The sequence below is a fragment of the Equus caballus genome, chromosome 23 (assembly GCF_041296265.1).
Source record: "Equus caballus isolate H_3958 breed thoroughbred chromosome 23, TB-T2T, whole genome shotgun sequence".
NCBI lineage: Eukaryota > Metazoa > Chordata > Mammalia > Perissodactyla > Equidae > Equus > Equus caballus.
Genome location: NC_091706.1, coordinates 48,915,516 through 48,934,453, shown reverse-complemented (window position 1 = coordinate 48,934,453; position 18,938 = coordinate 48,915,516). Strand labels below are relative to the sequence as shown.

Sequence of the window (18,938 nt, the reverse complement as noted above, 5' to 3'; positions counted from 1 at the left end):
TCCTACTACGATTATATATTTGATAATTCCTCCTCGGAGTTCAATTTGTGCCTTTTATTTCAGGCTGTTATTGGGTACATGTTAGAATTATTATATTTGTATAATAATCTATATCCCTAATCATGAATTTTGCCCTAAAGTCTGGTATAAATGTAATTCCATCTTTTTTTTCTTGGTCTGATCGTTCTTTTGCCTTTGTTTTTTTTTCTCTGCCCTTATATTTTAGGTGAGTCTCATAAACCACGTAGATTTTTATTTTTTCATCCAAGTTAACCATCTCTGTGTTTTAAGTGACGCATTTAGTCCATTTATATTTACTTAGGACTTATTTCTGCCATCTTATTTTGGGCTTTGTATATACCTTGCTATTTAGGATCTTTGCTTGCCTTTTACCTGCCTTTTACTGCCCTGATCAAGTTTTCTTTATTTCCTCTTTTCCTTTTCTACTGCTTTGGCAATTATACATCTCACTTGTTACCCTTCCTCTCAGATGTTACCCTTACATTTTTATCACACATCCTCGACTTTAAAAACTATTTAGCATCTCTACCCACCTACCAATCTTCAGAGATCTAATCATCTCCCTCTCTTCTTACATATTGTTGCCCAATATTTCAGTTCCACATTTTTCTATGCTCTTAAAATTTGTCAATTTCATTGTTATTCCTATAGACAATACTTGTTTAAATTTAATTTCCCTTCTTGGATCTCACTCTTTGGGTAGATTATCTTATTGACTTTTGGTTTCTCTTGTGCTGTTGAGAAGTCTCCTGTCTGTCTAATCATATTTCCTTTGTAGGAAATAGGTCTTTTCTCTGTGATTGCTTTAAGAACTCATTGGCTTTGGTGTTCTCAATTTCATTATAGTGGACTTAAGGTCTGGATTTATCCTTATTTATTCAGCTCATGGCTTTTTTTGTGCATCCTGAATCTCATGATCTTTATCTTCAACAACTGTTAAACTTTTTGTCTTTGAATATTTCTTCTCTTTCTTTTGTATTCTCCTCTTCTGAAACTCTTATTCTTTCTCATTCTATCTTCCATATCTGCAATTACTCATTCATATGTTTGTCTTTGTGATGCATTCTGAATTGGAATCAAATCTCTCTTCCAGGACATTAATTTTCTCTTTAGCCATATCTAGTCCATTAAAATTAATGACTACAATTATTACTTCTATAAGTTTTATTTGTTTCTTTTTCAAATATGTATTTTCTTTTTTCATAGTACCTTGTACATTTATTACGTTTTTAATTATTTTATGTCTATAAGCATCCTAAACATACTTATAGTCTCTGTACAATAGATCTATTATCTGAAGTTATTGGGAATCTGATCCCAATGTCTGTTCTATCTGTTGATACTCTCTCATGGTGATTGTTTCCCATAAGTTTTGTAATTTTGGAGGGTAAGCTTGTCTTCAGTGTGGCTTTATTTATGGGGATCCTGTGTGGCCTGGGCTGTGACTCAATAGAGAGTTTTGTATTTGGTTCATGACTGCACGGCATCATCGCCTAGAATCACATTTTTATGTTAATATCTCATATCAAATATTCATAGACCATATACATAGCATAAATTCAAACCTCAAACCTAAGTACAGCATTATTAGGTTCTTGGTTCCGAATTCTTGATTCACAGTTGAGAGGCATTTCTTTGTACCCAGATCTCTGGTTAAGACAGACAAATTTTTTTTGTTGTCTCCCTGTGCCAATGGCTTCCTTGGCAATGCCTCCATTTGGTCCATGATGGAGCCACAAAGCATAGGTCTCTGCATTCACAATTACTTGCCTTTCCAGTTCAAGTTCCCAAGATAACCAATGTAGTCCCTATGTCTTTAGACTAAATGTGGCTGGCTTATCTCAGGTTAGGAATCCACATCCAATACAATTAGCTGTAGACACTGACAGGGTCTCTTAGCACTTAAGGAACTCCCTTTGGGGCTGTTCTGGACAGAGAACTTCTCTAGAAAGAAGGCCTAGAGGAACGTAGGAAATGATCGTTGGAGGAAATAATTAGCACTCTGCAAACAATAACTTTTCTCAAATACTTCTCTTGTATGAGCTCTGCCCTCGGTGATTGTATAGCCTCCACTATGGGCATAAAATTGTTAAGTGTAAGAGTCTGAACTGTTGCAACCAGGAAGGTGTTGATAGCATCTCCCAGGAAAGATCAAGGTGTGCATGTTTCTGCAAGGCAGTGGAATTTGTTTTCAACTCAGATTAAATTTGGAAGTTACCATTCCACATAGCACCTAGCCCGGTGCCTGACATAGTAGATATTCAAAAAATATTTGTTGGAACAAAATATCAAACATTTCCTCCACTCTGCAGTAAGGAGATCATGCAGTGCACAGAGGCAGCAGGCAGAAAGTATTGAAAGAGACAGAAAGCTGCACGGCCATGCCAAGAGAAAAATAAATCTTTCCCAGAGAAATAAGTAAGTCAAAGCAGGCAGTTAGCAAAGAAGGCTGGAGGAAAATGACCTCTTTAAAGGCTCACAGCTTGGAGTGGACGTGGAGGGAGCACATACACCATGATGGAGAAGGTTCTTCAGTTCATAAATAAGGGCCCTGTCCCAGGTAGGGACATCCCACACAGACCCTCCCAGCATGGGATCACCTATGAACTTGAGTGTTACATTAAGATAAATTACAGGGGCCGGCCTGGTGGCGCAGCAGTTAAGTTCACACCTTCTGCTTTTCGGCGCCCCGGGGTTCGCCGGTTTGGATCCCGGGTGTGGACATGACACCACTTGGCATGCCATGCTGTGGTAAGCATCCCACATATAAAGTAGAGGAAGATGGGCACAGATGTTAGCTCAGGGCCAGGCTTCCTCAGCAAAAAGAAGAGGACTGGCAGTGGTTAGCGCAGGGCTAATCTTCCTCAAAAAAAGATAAAGTACACCCCACAAAAAACGGAAGCAACTCTGTTAGGAACATCTGCATAAGGGATTTAAGGAGAAGGAACTGAAAAAATTTTAAAGAGACCCACTGTGTTAGTTATTTGTACACATTAATACCCTTGTTAATAATGTACTAAAATATATGTAGTTGAAATCATCCTGTGGATTCCTTCTTCATACGTTATTTTCGGCTTTTGTTTTTAACACCCAAATTCAAGGATCTCTCCAAATGCTGTTATAAATAGATATGTGGGTTAGCCGAGAGCTGCAGCCAAAGTTTGGGAGCTAAAGAAGCAGTTCCCCCTAAAGGATGCAGCCTTACCCAGGATTTCTTTTTTCTAAGTCTGCTACTCATTAGATCGAGCCTACAAATGGAATCTCCAAAAGTTCCTTAGGAAAGTCTTCGGGGTGGCCATCTGGTTGAAAGGGGGAGCTAGCAGACTTGATCTGAAACTTTATGTGTCAAGTATGCCACATTTCTATGCAAATTGTGCATTTATTAAGCTTGGCTTGGGGAGAACGGAGGTTAGACCTCATCCCCCAAGCTAATCTTTGGTCCCACAGAACCTGGAGACTGAACAGAGGACTCTGTACAAAAAAACTCTGGAGAATAAAACTCAGAACATGAAAAAGATGACTGCAGTGCCAATACAGGGTCCAGGGCAGCTTTGTAGGCAAAGTGTTGGGCTGTTTTGGCTTTTCAAAACACTCAAACCACCTGTCCCCCAGGATCACAGTGGTGCCATGCTGTCCCCTTGCCCGTTCTGATGGACAGAACTCACGACAGGAGACTTCCTTGATGAATTCAATAGAACTCAACTATGTCACAGACCTGGAACATCTAATACCGATAACGACCTCAACATTGAACCTTGGGTTGCTTTCCCAACAGTAGCTCCACAGTTGTTCTCAGATGAAATCAAATTACTGTGGAAAAAATGCGTCAGACCTCCCTTCCCACAGCGGGGTGAAAAGGGCAGCTTCCTGGGTTACCACCCGTGGAAAACACCATCTCACCAGCTTACAGGTGGTGTTATTCAAGCATGGGAATGCGTGGAATGTGTCAAATGTGTGTGTCAAATGTGTGTCAAATTAGGTAGCCTCCCTCTTGAAACCGTTAAATCTTTGCATCTCATTGTATGGAGGAATCATAGACGGGGCCACTGATGGGAACCCAGCAACATAACAACTGGAACCAAGCATCTCGATACAGAAACAAGGAGGTGACCAAAAGTGGCCCAAAGGCGGTGACTGAGCCTTGCATGTTTTACCTTCCTTTCCCCAGGTAATTCTTTCCAGAAATGCTACTGGGTGGCAGTCCCCCCACCCCTTCCAGCATTCCTGAAAATATTTAAGATATGGGATAAGCACTCAGACTTCAAATTTATATAAGACGCTTAGGTGAAAAGACACTATTCTGTGTATATTGAGCATTCAGAACTCTGGGGCAGCTTCAGGCTGGAAAATACCATTCCACTCCCCTCCCCACTGGTACTCCCTCTGTGGGCACCACAGAAAACCAGAAGGTACACTTGCTGTGGGGCCCCATGACTGGATGTCAGCCCAGAGTGTTGTGAGTCCCGGGACATTTCCTGAGGCCTCATTCAGTTTCCTCTCTCTCAGTATAATTGTGAGAAATAAAGGCAGTAACGACATCAAGCACATACTAAGTAAACCTTTCCATTTCAGGATCCCGTGGTACCTGAGACAATGTCTTACGGTGGCTTTGTCCTAATCCTCTGCAGTGGGCACTTGTGTTCTTGCTTGCCCAGCTCCCATTCCCTCTTTCTCTGATGAGAGCTCCTCAATTTTCTCCTGGAGAACCTCTCTGCCATTGCTCATGGTTTGGGTGCCCTCCTCTGGCCAACAGCTGAGAATGTGACCCAAGCCAGACCACCTGGAATTGCCCTTCTGGGAACGTGGATCTGAGGCAGGAGGGCACCTGGAGAGAAAACTTTCAGAGCTAATTAAAGGTGGCTCTAAAGGACCTGTCTATCTGTCCCTGTTCTCCACACCCCTGCAGCTGCCCTGATCCTCACTCCTTCCTCAGGTTCTGGGAGCTACTCCCTCTCATTACAGTCAACTATCTGCTTCTTGGCGCCAGCGTGGACTTCTGTTCCTCGAATAATGTGTCTTGGTGCCCCCCTCCCTGCACAGATGAAGAATCCAATTCCCTGCTCATGGGAACCAATGTGGAAGCAGGACGAGAAGCAAGCCTCCAGACTGGCAGACTGTGCCCCGTCCACTGCACCCTCCCAGGGACTCTCTCCTTGGCCTCTTGCCTTCTCCTCCCTGCCACATCATTCTCCGTGTTCCACATCATTCCACCTCGCAAACCATCATCTATTTCAACTCTCAAGTCTCTTTTTCCTCTGGTACCAGGCTATTTTCATAAATCTTTCATTTTAAAATAAATCTTGGTGTCTCATTCACCACAACATTTCTAAAATTCATTCCTCTGCCCCATTCCTCTGCCAACGTGCTCATTCCAGAGGAGGGCCCTTCCCACTTGAATGTTGGCAACATCCCGGCCTCTTGGCTTCCTCTCCTGCCACCTTCCTCTCTCCCAAAGAGAAAATGAGGTTTGGACTTGGGTGGGTTGAAAACCCATCCATGCATGCCATGCATAACATTCCCTTCCTCAGCACTGATGCATTCTGAGACAAAAAGGCCTTTGATAATGTTTCTCTCGGGGTCCATTTGGCGCCATTTTGTGAATTGAGCAGCGTTGGCGAAGTTCCCCCTGCTGGAGAGTGAGCAGTGGTAAATGATGAAGGGCGAGCTCAGTCCCTGCCCAGGTCTATGGGCTGCCTATACAGGGGAGCCCTGTGATTTGCCACATCCTCATTCAACCCAGGGGTTGAGGGCATGAACATGGTACATGGTATCTATTCCACCTAAACATGTTTCACCTAATTGAGCCTCTACAAAAATGGCCCTGTTTGGCAGCCAGGGATCGTACCCACCCCTCAGGAAGTGGTTACATATTAGAATTCAGGGTACCTCTTGCAGCTGGGAAACACATTCTACAGGCTGTCCTCTGGGGGCCCATAAGGAATTCACACCTGTGATTAACTTAACTGGCCGCCCGATTTCCCTAAAGCCCTGTACAGATCCAGTTCAGGGAGCAGCTCGCTGGCAATGAACAACTTGAGTTTTTAAAAGAGAAATCAAGGTACAACAGATTCAGGTAATTTAGCATATCACAATAAACACTGTGACTGGAGCTGAGCTGGATTATTGCCGACATACACAACAAAGAGTGGGAATGGATATGTACGACCTAACACCTATTATTAGATTTATGCTGAACATTTTTAAAAGTTTTTCTGGTATGAAATATTGAATTTGCTATTCACAAGAAGTTTCCCATGCTACTTAAAATTAGATTAGTAATTTATTTTTGTGTGGTATTCAGAAGAAGCATGTTGTACAATAGAATGACCACATGTGTGGAACATGTGTTTGTGTTTCCGTTGGGAGAAATTATTTTTATAAATGCAGGCTGAAGAACCTATTTTTAAATGAATTCTCTTAAACTTAAAATTCATTTTAAAGCTAAGCCCCGACTACCATTATAAAAAGAGAGAGAGAGAGAGAGAGAATGTGGGCAGAATTCAACAACTACTTTCATGACTATGTTGCATTAGGTGAGTTCTCTAAATGATCTTTTAAACTCAAGGTTCTGGCTTCAAAACTAGATTTCATTCTCCTCCTTGTCTGTAGTGTACTCTTGTGCCCCCAAAAGTTGAATCATGGGCAGAAGTTTCCAGTATTTTCATTCCCTCCCTGCTTTGAAGTCCATTAATCTTCATGTTGATTTTCCCTCCACCCTCTTGAAAAAATGTATGCGTCCCCAAGATGGAAAGCCAGGAGCTGGCACCTTGGGACGAGATCACATGGAATGGGAATGGCAAGAAAGGCCAGTGCCTGGCCAGTGTGGTAAGCCACCACCACAAACCATGGCCGGCATCTCAAGAAGGGAAGTGAGTCAGTCTTCTGAATTCTGTGGTGATGAGCCCCACAGCCTCTGTCACCCTCTTCCCTCCCTGTGGGTGCACGCCTGACCAAGCACGGGGCCTCCTGGTGTGAGGCAGGGCCAGACAGATGTTCTTTTGTCCTTGACACAACCATGCAAATTGCTGCTCTTGAGTATCAAGTGCTGTCCATAATCTTAATCTAAACTCACTTAAAATCAGCATATTTATTTCCAGTAAAGAGAAATTGAATAATACATGTCTGCAGCGGACTATATAGTCAGGTTTTTTTGAAGTGACTTCAGAACAGATGAAATTACTATATACATATGTACATATGAAGAACAAACATGTATATGACTAAATAGGAATCTATTTAGTGTATTTGAGTGAATGCAATTGAATGAATCTATTCATCCGAACATTCCACCCATATAAAAACACACACATGCACAAGTATAATGGCTATAGAAAGTCAGACTGATGAGGATGATAATACTACCACTACCAACAGGTATCTGAAGAGTAGCTCAAATTACTAGTCCCAGTTGTCAAGGCATTTATAGTCTAATTAGTTAAACACACACACACACGCGCACACATGCACACACCAGTCATTGAAACCTCAGGATCTTATCTGATTCTTCCCTCTCCTTTACCTTGTGCACCAATTTGGTTCCCAAGGCTTGCTCATTCCACCTCCATAAATCTCATATTTACCTCTCTGTCTTTTCCTCTTCAACTCTGGCTCTTTCAGGCCCTCTCGCTTCTTCCCAGACTACAGCAGTAGCTTCCTTTCAGGCATAGGATGTTGCCTTTAAGAGTCCACCCACATGGGCAGGGCCGACAGAGGCACACACTCACCCCGCCACCCCCTGCTCTCTCAGCCCGAACAGACTATGTTAATTGATCCCAGTGCCCTTCCACATGGCTGCACAGCCCTTCGCAGCACAGCCCTCCAAGGTCACTACCAATTTATCAGAGTTCTTCTGGAAACAGAATTATTTCCCATCCTGATCTAGGTCCTTTAAAACAAGATTCTTCACCCAGGACTGAGCATCAGCATCACAGGTGCTTGAACAGCACCTAAGATCTAAATCAGGCACGAAAGGTGGGCACGATTTTCGATGTGCACTCTTCACTGAGCACTAAGTATTAAACGAACCCAAACCAGAAAGTTTTGGCCCCTCCAAATCCTCTCTCTCCTCTGCTTTTGCCACCAGCTGCCTTATAACCCTCACTGATTCCTACTCACATCTACAAATCTTGAACTTTCCCTTGCCAGCTCATGACATCTTCCACGTGGACCCCAGGTACATTAGGCCAAGACCAATACCAGGACAGATATATGCTCCACGAAGCAGATGTCAGGATGCGATTAGATGTGCAAAGTTTACCAGGGTAAAGACCGATGAGAGAAAGTGTGGAAGGAGCCAGGAGAGGCTGGGAGAGCTGTCATATGGCAATGCAGGTCTGACCCCATGAAAAGGAGAGAGAGAAGGAAGGAAGGTTGGGTGGAAGCCCCTTGACCCGCAGTGCAGTCCTAAGGCAAGTTTGCAAGGCCTTTGGGAAGTCCTGGAGCCAAGGTCACCCATCAGAGGAGTCTGGTGTCTTAGCTTGCCTGCTGTGCTGGGTCACTGGCTGAGAGCAGGCCACAGGAAGCACGGCCTGGGCTCAAACCCAACAACCTCAGGTGACAGCAGTTGAGGCCTCGGCCAATTAATAACTCTCCCCGCAGTTGGAAATCTGAGAGGTGCATTCTCAGAGCTGCCATACCAGGTAACTAACAGCAGCGAGGGCTGCTGGATTTAACAAATGAAAATACAGGACGCCAAGTTAAATTTGAATTTCAGATAAATAACGAATAATTTTTAGTCCAAGTATGTCCCATATACAAATGTCCTATATTTTCTCCAGCAACCCTAACGGCAGCTCTTCTGTACTAGGCTTTCTCTGTGATGATCCTTCATCTTTTCAGTCCTAACAGGTCTCTCCCCCACTGGTCTCTCTCCTACTCAGTCACCCATCCTCCCCACTCCTCTAGATCCTCTTCTGGGAACACTATCCTGGTCATGCCACCTCCCCACCCAAGAAACTTCCACTAGCTGCCATGGCTTTCAGAATAAACCTCAAATTCCTCGGGCTGACATTCAGCCTTATTTTGCAACCCTGATTCCCACTGACCTTTACAGCCCCTGCACTCCAATCAGACCAGACCTTGTGGTTATCAAGACACACCCTGCAGTTCCAGACATCCTGCTTCTGCTCATGCAAGTTCCCCTCCCTGGAATGCCTTTCCCAGAACAGCCTCCCCCCAGACCTCTGCATTTCCACATTTGACCTGTGCTTCAAAGCCAGCTCAAACACTGCTTTCCCCTTGAAGAGCTAAGCTATGTACACCATTGCCCTGCCCAGAATCCCTGACACCTAGTGACACAGGCAGAAGCCAAAATAACATAGAAAGACATACTTGATGCGCCCTGAATGCCAAGCTTTCCATACAGAGTGGATTTGAGCAAACAACATTTCTCGCTTCCATGTGTGGCATTAATATCAACAGCTCTTGTACAGCCAACAGGGTAAGTCATGCTTTTAGCCCGGGTGCAAATGTTTAATTAATCAGGCCGCCGTCCTTGTCCGCCCTTGACTGGGTTTCCCTGATGATTACCCACCAGAAACTCAGCCCTTTAATGCAAACAATGTCCTGATTAATTTTTTGTGCCTGCACCAGGTTAGGGGAGCAGGTCCTTCATTAGCGAGCCAGCCTGAACTGCATCGTTCGGTCCTGAAAACTCAAACCTCATTTCATAACAAGTGTCTTTCCATCTTCTTGTGTGTCAAACCTTTTCTTAACTCCCTTTCCTTTTTCCTAACTTTGATTTGGGGGAAGGAAGTTTGCATCCAGTGACTATAAAATATTAAATTGTGCTGACTTTAGCGGAGGTGTGCGGTTGACTGGCTGGTGAGTACGTGCCCCCTCCAGGCGCCATGCAGCCTGCACCCCTTCGCGAGGTGGGGTGTGCCCGCCCTTCGTGAATGGCACAGGCATTCACTGCTTCAGCTCTTGCTCTCTCCCCCACTAGAAAAGGGAGGGAAATCAGATGATGAAATGAAAACCTTTAAATAAAATATCATTCACACAAAGGAAAAGAATTTTCCTCTGGGTCATTATCAGTGGAAACCCAGTGAAAAGATAATAAGCACAAGATTCCTGATTAATTAAACATTTGTGCTCATTGTATGCAATTATTCTGGGGAAAATCAACTCCGGGACATCTGTTTACTCAACCTTGGGCTGAGAAACCCCCGCACTACCTCTGGCCTGCATCTCCAGGCACAGTGTCAAGCGCAGAACTGATAGTGCGTAAGCCCGAGGAATACGCCCACTAATTTTCCAGGTTGGAAACAGATGACCGTGCTTCGTGAGCGATAAATTATGAAGGCTGAGTAAACTCGTAGAGGGTTAATTGGGGAAATCTAAAGTGACGATATATTAATATAATACATATTTACCAGGGTACCTAATCATTTTCTGCTACAATCAGACGTAGATAAACATTTTCATGAATGCTTCCACTGTTTTTGCTTTTTCCTCAGTGAAACCGCATTTCCCACTTTTTCGTTTTCACCCAGTGTCTGAGGCCGTTTGGGCTGCTCTATGAAAATACCACAGACTGGGTAGCTCATAAATAACAGAAATTCATTTCCAGATCTGGAGGCTGGAAGTCTTGGGATCAGGGCACCAGCACGGTCGGGTGAGCACCGTCTTCTGGGTTGCAGACTGCTGACTTCCTGCTGGGTCCTCACATGGCAGAAGGGTCAATGGACCTCTCTGGAGCCTCTCTGAGAGGGCACTAATCCCAGTCGTGAGGGCTCCACCCTCCTGACCTCATCATCTCCCAAAGGCCCCACCTCCTGATACCACCACCTTGGAGGTTAGGATTTTAACATATGCAGTGGGGATGGGGCACAAATATTCAGATCTTAGTACCCAGTTAGGTCTCCAGTTTCAGTGATTTTCCTAGTACCACTAAGCCCTTAATTGTCATCTCTGTCTTATCTTCCTCCCGTAGCAGTTGGGGCAGGTTTGTGAGGGCACAGGAACGGGCGGAAGTGGATGCTTCTCCTTTGGTCACTTGAGAAGCAAAACCCACAGGTCATAAACTGAGGATCAAGATTCAAGAGTAGGTTAACCGGGAAGTGAAGCGGAGGCCCATGAGGTCAAAGGGGAGGAGACTGGGGCAGGAAGGGAGCAAGGACTGGAGACCCACTGGCTGGAATCCAGATGCCTGGAGCAGCTGCGGTGACTCTCTGACAGTAACCTGAGACCCCCAGGAGGGGAGTCTGATTCTTAGCCAGAGACCCTTCACTGGAGGTGACCAAGTGAGCACAAATGTTTGAGGAATCGCTAATGACTGGGGGATTCTCCCTGTCTGTCCAACACAACGTGCATCTGCTGAGACTCTGGCTCTGGATGTCCTCAGATCTAGCAAGTCGAGAACTCCAAAACCATTAGGTTTCCGTGTGAGGAGACATGGGTTACCACCCACTCCTTGACCCTGGTCCTCTCCAGTGAAATGGGTGAATTAATCATACTGTTTTAGGAGGCACAGCAGCAGAGATGTGACTCCGGTACCTGGTTGATAATCTCCATCTGGCCATAATCGGTGGGAAGAAGAGAGTGGATAGGTAAGCATTATGATGAAAGGCTTTGACAGCATCTTCTCAAACCAGGATGCCCACCAAGGGACGAAATGAAAAAGCAAACAGTGCCCTCCATTTCTCCCACCCCCTAAAAAACAAAAAGAAAAGAAGAGGTGACTTGGGTATCCTTGGAGGTAAAACATCTTTTCAAAAAAGAGTATAACTGATGCAGGTGGAGTCTGTGCAGGAGATAGAAATGATCATCTTCCTGAGGTTGTCTATGGAGTGCCAGATTCTAAAGGGCAAGACATCCCAACATACTGGGCCTCCCAGGACTATCTGTGAGTGGTCCTAAATCTCAGATGCCATATGTGTAGATATACCTTCTCCATAAATCCTCTTGCTTATTGTTTCTATTTGTTACGTCCAAGATGCGTGGCCACAACTTCCTTTGGTCACCTGACTTGCTGGGATGGGACTACCTCTTGATTTGTGCTCTAGATTCCAGAATGGGGAGAGTTGTTCAGGGTATGCCTTTTTTTCGTTAGTGCCATCAAGTCTGCTAGCGACCCTGTGGACAGCAAAGCAGAACCCTGCCCAGTCTATTTGCAACATCCTCTCATCTTCCAGCACTATATCAGACAATGCTCCACTGCTATTCATAGGGTTTTCATGGACAATTTTTTGGAAATAGGTGGCCAAGTCCTTGTTCCTAGTCTGGCTTAGTCTGGAAGCTCCACTGAAACCTGTCCACCATGGGTGACTCTGCTGGTATTTGAACTATACCAGTGGCATAGCGTTCAGCATCACAGCAACACGCAGCCACCACAGTATGACAACTGACAGACAGGTGGTGTGGTTCCCTAACCTGGAAACGAACCAGGCCCACAGCCAGTGAGAGCACCGAATCTTAACTGCTAGACCACTAGGGCTGGCTGCATGGTATGTAGCAGAAGATAAATCAAACCTGTGAAAGAAAGTGGCCAACGGTCCCTGTTCTGGACCTGAACTACTAAGTCTGTCTCAACATACCAATAACTCTTACTCCCATTTAGAGTAATTGCTCTCATAAAGGGTCCACCTTCCCAGAGGTAGACAGGAAGCATGAGATGTTAGGAGCTGGCTCCTCCTAGTTCAGAATAGTCTCCTTTTAGAGTGGATGTTACAAGTTTGATTATGTGGATCTGGGCTAGTTTGAGACAGGACAGGATTAAGGCACTGTATTCCTTTCTATTGTTGCTGTAACAAATGACCACAAACTTAGTAGCTTAAAACAACACCAATTTGTTACTTATAGTTCTGGAGATCAGAGGTCCAAAATAAGACTTCCCATGCTAAAATCAAGGGGAGACAGGGCTGCATTTCTTTGCAGGCTCTAGGCGAGCGTGCATTTCCTGGCCTTTTCGAGTTTCTCGAGGCAGCCTGCATTTCTGGGCTCATGGCCCTTCCTCTATCGTCAAGAGTACCACTCCAACCTTTGCTTCACTCCTTACATCTCCTTTTTCTATCTTTGACCCTCTTGTCTCCCTCTTATAAGGGCCCTTCTGATTACATTGGGCCCACACAGACAACACAGGACAATCTCCTCATCTCAATATTCGTAACCACATCAGCAAAGTCCCTTTTGCCATGTAAGCTAACATAACCCCAGGTTCCCAGTACTAGAATGTGAACATCTTTAGGGGGATGGGAGGCATTATTCTGTCTAACACAGACACATCTGAACACTCAAAGGCCTCAGCTGCGACTGACCAGTGGAGTTCCTTACTGATCTTGAGATGGACAGCTCCTGGAACATGCAAAGTGAAAAACAAAAACATGTTGTATAGCAGTTGGTAATGCCCAATGAACCCCAGAAATTCACAAACATCTTTGCCTATTCTTCAGGTCTCCCACTTGAAAAGTTCTGACTCCTTGATGGACTTCATGCAAACATCTTGGCTGTGCTGAACATGCCCCAAGAATTCCATCCCTAGCCTCACAAATTCATTTCTTTGGACAAGGCCAGGGGTTGCACTGCCCCAAATCATGAGGGATAAATTAGGGTATCAGCTCTTAAGTCAAGGTGTCAAGCTTCCTTGTTTCTCAGGATGTTGATCATGTTGCCATACTAACAATGGCTCACAGTCAAATTCAAACAAATTTGAGAAAAACACAGTTAAGGTCCAACCTAATTAAATCTATTTGAGTCAAAGAGATTTTTTAATTTGAGGACCTGTCAGAGCCTCAAGAAGTTCACGAGAGTGTTGTTAGTCAGAATGAACAAGCAGTTCAAATCACTAAAAGGGGAATATAGAATACAATGTACCCCTACATTCTTTGACCTCAGAACGCCTTAGTAGCAGGGCACCTATTTATGTCTTCTAGAACTTGGGTTCCGTGGAACAGATCTTGGACAACACTGAATCAGGATATTAACTATGGAGATGATAATGCTCTGTCCAGGGTTTGATCAGGGTACTGATAATTCAATGTATAGAGGGTTGTTTACTACTCTTCAACCTCTTGGTTGTGGGTGAAATGCCAGCACCCCAAGGTTTCACTCTACAAAGGCCTCTGCTGCAGGGTCTGCAACTGACTCAGCTGGTGGGATTGAGGAGGACACCATCCTGTGTCAGAAGCAGAACATCCCATCTTTCTTCTTTACAGAGAACAAAGGGGCCTGGAAAGAAAGCAAACGGGCCCAAAGATGCTATACCATCAGTTTATGCCTTTTTATTTGCACACGATCTCAAATTTAGGTTCAGCAATGAAGTATACCCACCTGGCAGGAATATGGAGAGACTACTATGTTTTGTATCTGAAAACATCTCCGGTAGACAACGTATTTTTCCAGGAACTCAGACACAGGACAGCAGTCCCCATTCAGGGGCTCCCTAGCTGAATCTGGAGAACTGGTGTGGCAAAGGGATGAGGTGGTTACCACCGGTCACTCGCCTCTCCACAGACCTAGTCGGCAAGAGCAGTGTATCCTACTGCTGGGTGGGAAGACTTCTTGGCCCTCAGAGCAGCCACAGTCACCCAACCCATGGTCCCCCTTCTGCAGAAATTAACATGACATTTCCATTCTGTCAGTTTGGACAGGATAAAGAGATGGCAGCTATAAGAACACGTGGGAGGTCTCCAGACTCCTTTAACTTCCCTTGAGACTTTCCTGGAACTGAGCCAGTAAATTCGATACCTCCCAAATGAATAATATTTTCCTTGTTTCAAAGTCTGTTCGGATATGAAGTTCCTTGTATACTCTACCGCTCACTGCTGGAGGGCCCATGGCCTCCCTCCAGTCATGACCACTCCATTCCCGGCCCATGTGACTACTTGCCCCTGAGCCTAATCACCTCTCTCTCCCTGGGTCCTACATAAGCTAGCAGCGAAGGTTCTGGGTTCCCTCCTGCATCAGTCAGGAGAGGCTTCTCAGGCTGCAGTAACAAACAACCCCCACATTTCAGTTGCATAATAATGCCAAAGTGTATTTCTCACTCATTCCGCGTGCTCATCTCTGGTCAGCAGGGGGCTCTGCTCCACACTGGCCTCACTGGGTCTCGGGCAGCAGATCCTGCACCATGTAGAGCACAGCTAGTCACATGGGGGAAGGGAGGAAAATGGAAGATCTTTTTTTTTTTTTCCTTTTTCTCCCCAAAGACCCCTGGTACATAGTTGTATATTCTTCGTTGTGGGTCCTTCTAGTTGTGGCATGTGGGACGCTGCCTCAGCATGGCTTGATGAGCAGTGCCATGTCCGCGCCCAGGATTCGAACCAACGAAACACTGGGCTGCCTGCAGCGGAGCGAGCGAACTTAACCAGTCAGCCATGGGGCCAGCCCCAAAAAATATGGAACGCTTCACGAATTTCCGTGTCATCCTTGCGCAGGGGCCATGCTAATCTTCTCTGTATCGTTCCAATTTTAGTATATGTGCTGCTGAAGCGAGCACGGCAGATCTTGTACTGACTCTCAAAGACACATTTTTTGCTCACATTTCATTATTAATATTTTTCATAGCAGCTATCCTTTATGGAATACCTAGTCTAGGTCAAACACGTTACAATCATCTGATCCCCACCACAACAGACTTTTGAGATATTTATTTCCTCCATTTTTCAAACAAGGGACCCAAGTCTTAGAGACATTAAGTCACTTATTGCCAATCCAGCAAGTGGCCGAAACTGCCTTTGAGTCCCAGTCCAGCCAGCTCCCACATCCCTGCTTTTAAGTAACTTGGCTTTCTCACTAAGAGAACTTTCTCCGACTTCTAAGCTTATTTATGTGAAAAATATTACAAAAATACAATTAAATCAGTTATATATTTAAAGACTTGTCTTATTGAAAGGGGAAAGTTTAAATGAAAAATGTAAAATATAGCAAAAAGCACATAACAAGTAGTGCAATACTACCTTCATCCTGGGTATTCGTCTGCTGGTGAAATTGCCAGCACATTTGCCTGCTTACCCTTATGAGAAGAACGTCATGTGTTCAGTAATTGTTTATTTACCTTTTTTCCCCAAACATCTTCTGACAAGTCTCTGAATAACTCATTCACATTTTAAAAGAGATTTTTCAGTGCCAGAGCCCATGGATGACATCTCTGCTGCCTCGAAGCCTCTGATCAGTGACATCAAGCTTTCCATTTGAGGTCCTTAAATCCATGCTCAGAATCAACAGAATGAATTTACACATTTGTCATGCTTAATGCCTTGAGTCCTTCAGTTAACCAGTTGTAGAAATATTTGCATTTCCAGAATATTTTGATGTTTTATGGAGATAATGAAAGTGTATCTTTAAAATCCAGACTGCTCTGGAAAATCCAGAATATATGGTAGTTATAGATTGTAGCTGTTCCAAAACCAACAGTAGTGCTTAAAAAATAAAATAGGAACACCTTCCTTTTGGTATTTGTATTTTCTTGGTATAACTCAACTAATTAATTGACTTAGCATTGCCCAGGTAGAGGGTTATTTTTCTTTCTACAAGTGAAATTTCTCTAACTGTGGCTTGTCTTTCTCTATCTCTCTCTCATACGTACACCCCTATCACCCCTTACCTAAACCCACATTGCCTTTGCAGCTCAACTCTTGCCCTTGCCTATGAAACAATGATTGAATACACCCAAAGTCTGGGAGCCTTCAGAAGTTGAAGTTCCTTCCATAAGGAATTGGGCTCTACTTAGAATGGTCCCTCATCCATCCACCTGCAGATGTCACCCAATTTACTTTCAGCAGGCGCTGGATGGGAACCATCAACTCACTTAGCTTTGTTCCCATCACTTACAAACATCTGAAGATGTTCATTCCAGGGACTTTCATCTGGTTCTTAGACAGGAGAAGCTGGAGAGACAGGTCAGAACTCAGAATCCTTCCTCTAGGTGTGCAGGGCAATGTGGCGCCATTCCATAAAAGTCATGGGGTAGGAGTCAATGCCCAAATCTAAGGCTTTGGAGAAGGACGTTGAAAGGAAACTGTTAATGTTTTGCCTTTGCAACAGACTTATTCCTACTTTCTTAAATTAATCTACTACTTCTTTAGATTTAGTCAGTCTTCCAAATAATACTCAAAGTAAATGCCTGTTATCCATAGGCAAAATTGTTCAATCTTGGCTGCTAACTCAAACGACAAAAAGCCATGACTAGAGAGGGATTTCTCTGGAAAAGAATGTTGGTGGGTCTGGGTGATGTCTTCTGAGTTCACACCATCTCGGAAAAAAGGCCATTCTAGGCTTTCTAAGGGTCCAGTTCCCCATAACCCTCTGTAGCTCCCTGAGTGTCAGCATCTTTCTGAAAAGCATGGTAAGGAGGAAAAGTAGAACCAATCCTCCAATGAACTGAGGGGGTTGACAAGGCCTCTGCATTGGAGCATGACTACGTCAGGGGCCATTCACATTATATTCTGTGTGAACAGTGATCCCTGGGGTTATGCAGCCCTAGAAGGTGAGCTGAGGGTAAGAAGGGAGTCTTTGATTCATTGCTGATTATGCTTAAATGATCAGAATTTATTCAATGAAGACCCAAGTTGCTTAAGAAGTTAATGAATGAAGAAGGTTCAAGTATTATCAGGAAGAGAAAATAATAATATTTGAATTACTATGCTGCTGCATTAGATACAACAAAAAATTATTTCTTGCTGTTGCTTCAATATTAATTGATATATGTACAAAGAAACCCACCTTAGACCTTTGGACCCCTCTGTGGTATGGCAACCAATGGAGTCATCTCCTGCCCTTTCTCACTGTTGCCCAGCCTCCAGTTTTGCTAAAGATAAGGCTGGCTATAAGCTTCTTAGAAATAATGACATCATGTCTTTCTCATTGCTCACAGCTTCTTCTACAAGTTAGTCAAGAAAGAACTTAAAAAATGACAATTCATTTAAGAGGCAATACAACAGGTTAACAAACATCACAAACACATCGAACAATGTTGAACATCCATTCTGCCCTCCTTCTCCTGGACTTTCCTGTACTTGAGAAGCTCAAAATCTCAAAACCACTTTTATGGGACTCCCTTGAAGCTAGGGCTCCAGAAGCGGTTGAAGGCAGAAGTGTGGTAAGGCTGTGTTTTGTGGTCCTTCTGCAGTTTCCACTGGCAATCGCTGGCTGGGCTCTCTGGTTTTCCTGTAGAGACTCCCAAGCTGTGGGGGCTTCATGTGGCAGGAGCAGTTCTTTCTGTGATGCAGTCTGTGGCACAGCCCTCCAAGTCATATATGAGAGCTCAACTGAGGCCTGTTTCTTCTGTAGAGCACGTAATGAGATGAGTCTTCCCCATAAACTGGATCCAGTGAATTCTGTTCCCTGCTACTGAACCTGACTGATTCCAAGTTCACCCAGCGTCAGTTACAATCAAAGAAATGAAAATTGCCTCCTAAAGTAGCAAAATGCGTTAATGATGCCATGTAATACTGGTGCAGATGCAATGAAACAGGCATTCTCAACATCGAAGGTTGAAAAACAAGTATAAACCCTTAGGAAAGCGATTGAGTATAAGAATCAAGAAATTTAAAAAGTCTATATCCGTTGACCCAGGTATCTTTCTTCTTAGAATCCTAATTTTAAAATATAGAAAAATGCTATATGTACTATGACACCCACTGCAGTATTATTTATAATAATTAGAAGGTGGAAGCAAGCTAAAACTACAGTCATAAGGAATGTAAAATAATCAGGTTGTCTGTGTGGCTTGGCCGTAGTAACATGAGGGTACATCTATATGATTCTACTAAATTTTAAAATCAAAATGGTAAATTTTTTGTGCAGTGTGATATGACAAGTAAAACATGCAAATATGCACGGAAAATATAAAGTCAACATGCCAAAGTGAGAAAATAGTATTCTCTGGGTGACAAGCTAGGCAGAATTTTTTTAAATTTCTTTCACTTTTCTGGGTTTTTCCCTTTAATTTCTTTAATTAAAATGTACATTTTTAAATA

General features: G+C 43.9%; 1 long non-coding RNA gene and 1 other non-coding gene across 3 annotated transcripts in view; both read right to left on the bottom strand.

The window, feature by feature from the left end:
• The window catches only part of LOC111770179 (uncharacterized), a 29,444-nt gene extending 21,736 nt beyond the window's left edge, over positions 1–7,708 (bottom strand). Inside the window, exon 1 of one of the 2 annotated variants that reach the window (XR_011431647.1) lies at positions 7,602–7,708. This is a non-coding gene — a long non-coding RNA (uncharacterized lncRNA). The remainder of the gene's footprint in view (positions 1–7,601) is intronic. The other variant, XR_011431648.1, reaches the window with a different exon arrangement.
• A 7,642-nt stretch (positions 7,709–15,350) lies between these two features.
• Positions 15,351–15,457, bottom strand: LOC111770263 (U6 spliceosomal RNA). Its single transcript, XR_002803422.1, has one exon. It is a non-coding gene; the product is annotated as a U6 spliceosomal RNA (small nuclear RNA).
• Positions 15,458–18,938: the final 3,481 nt, after the last annotated feature.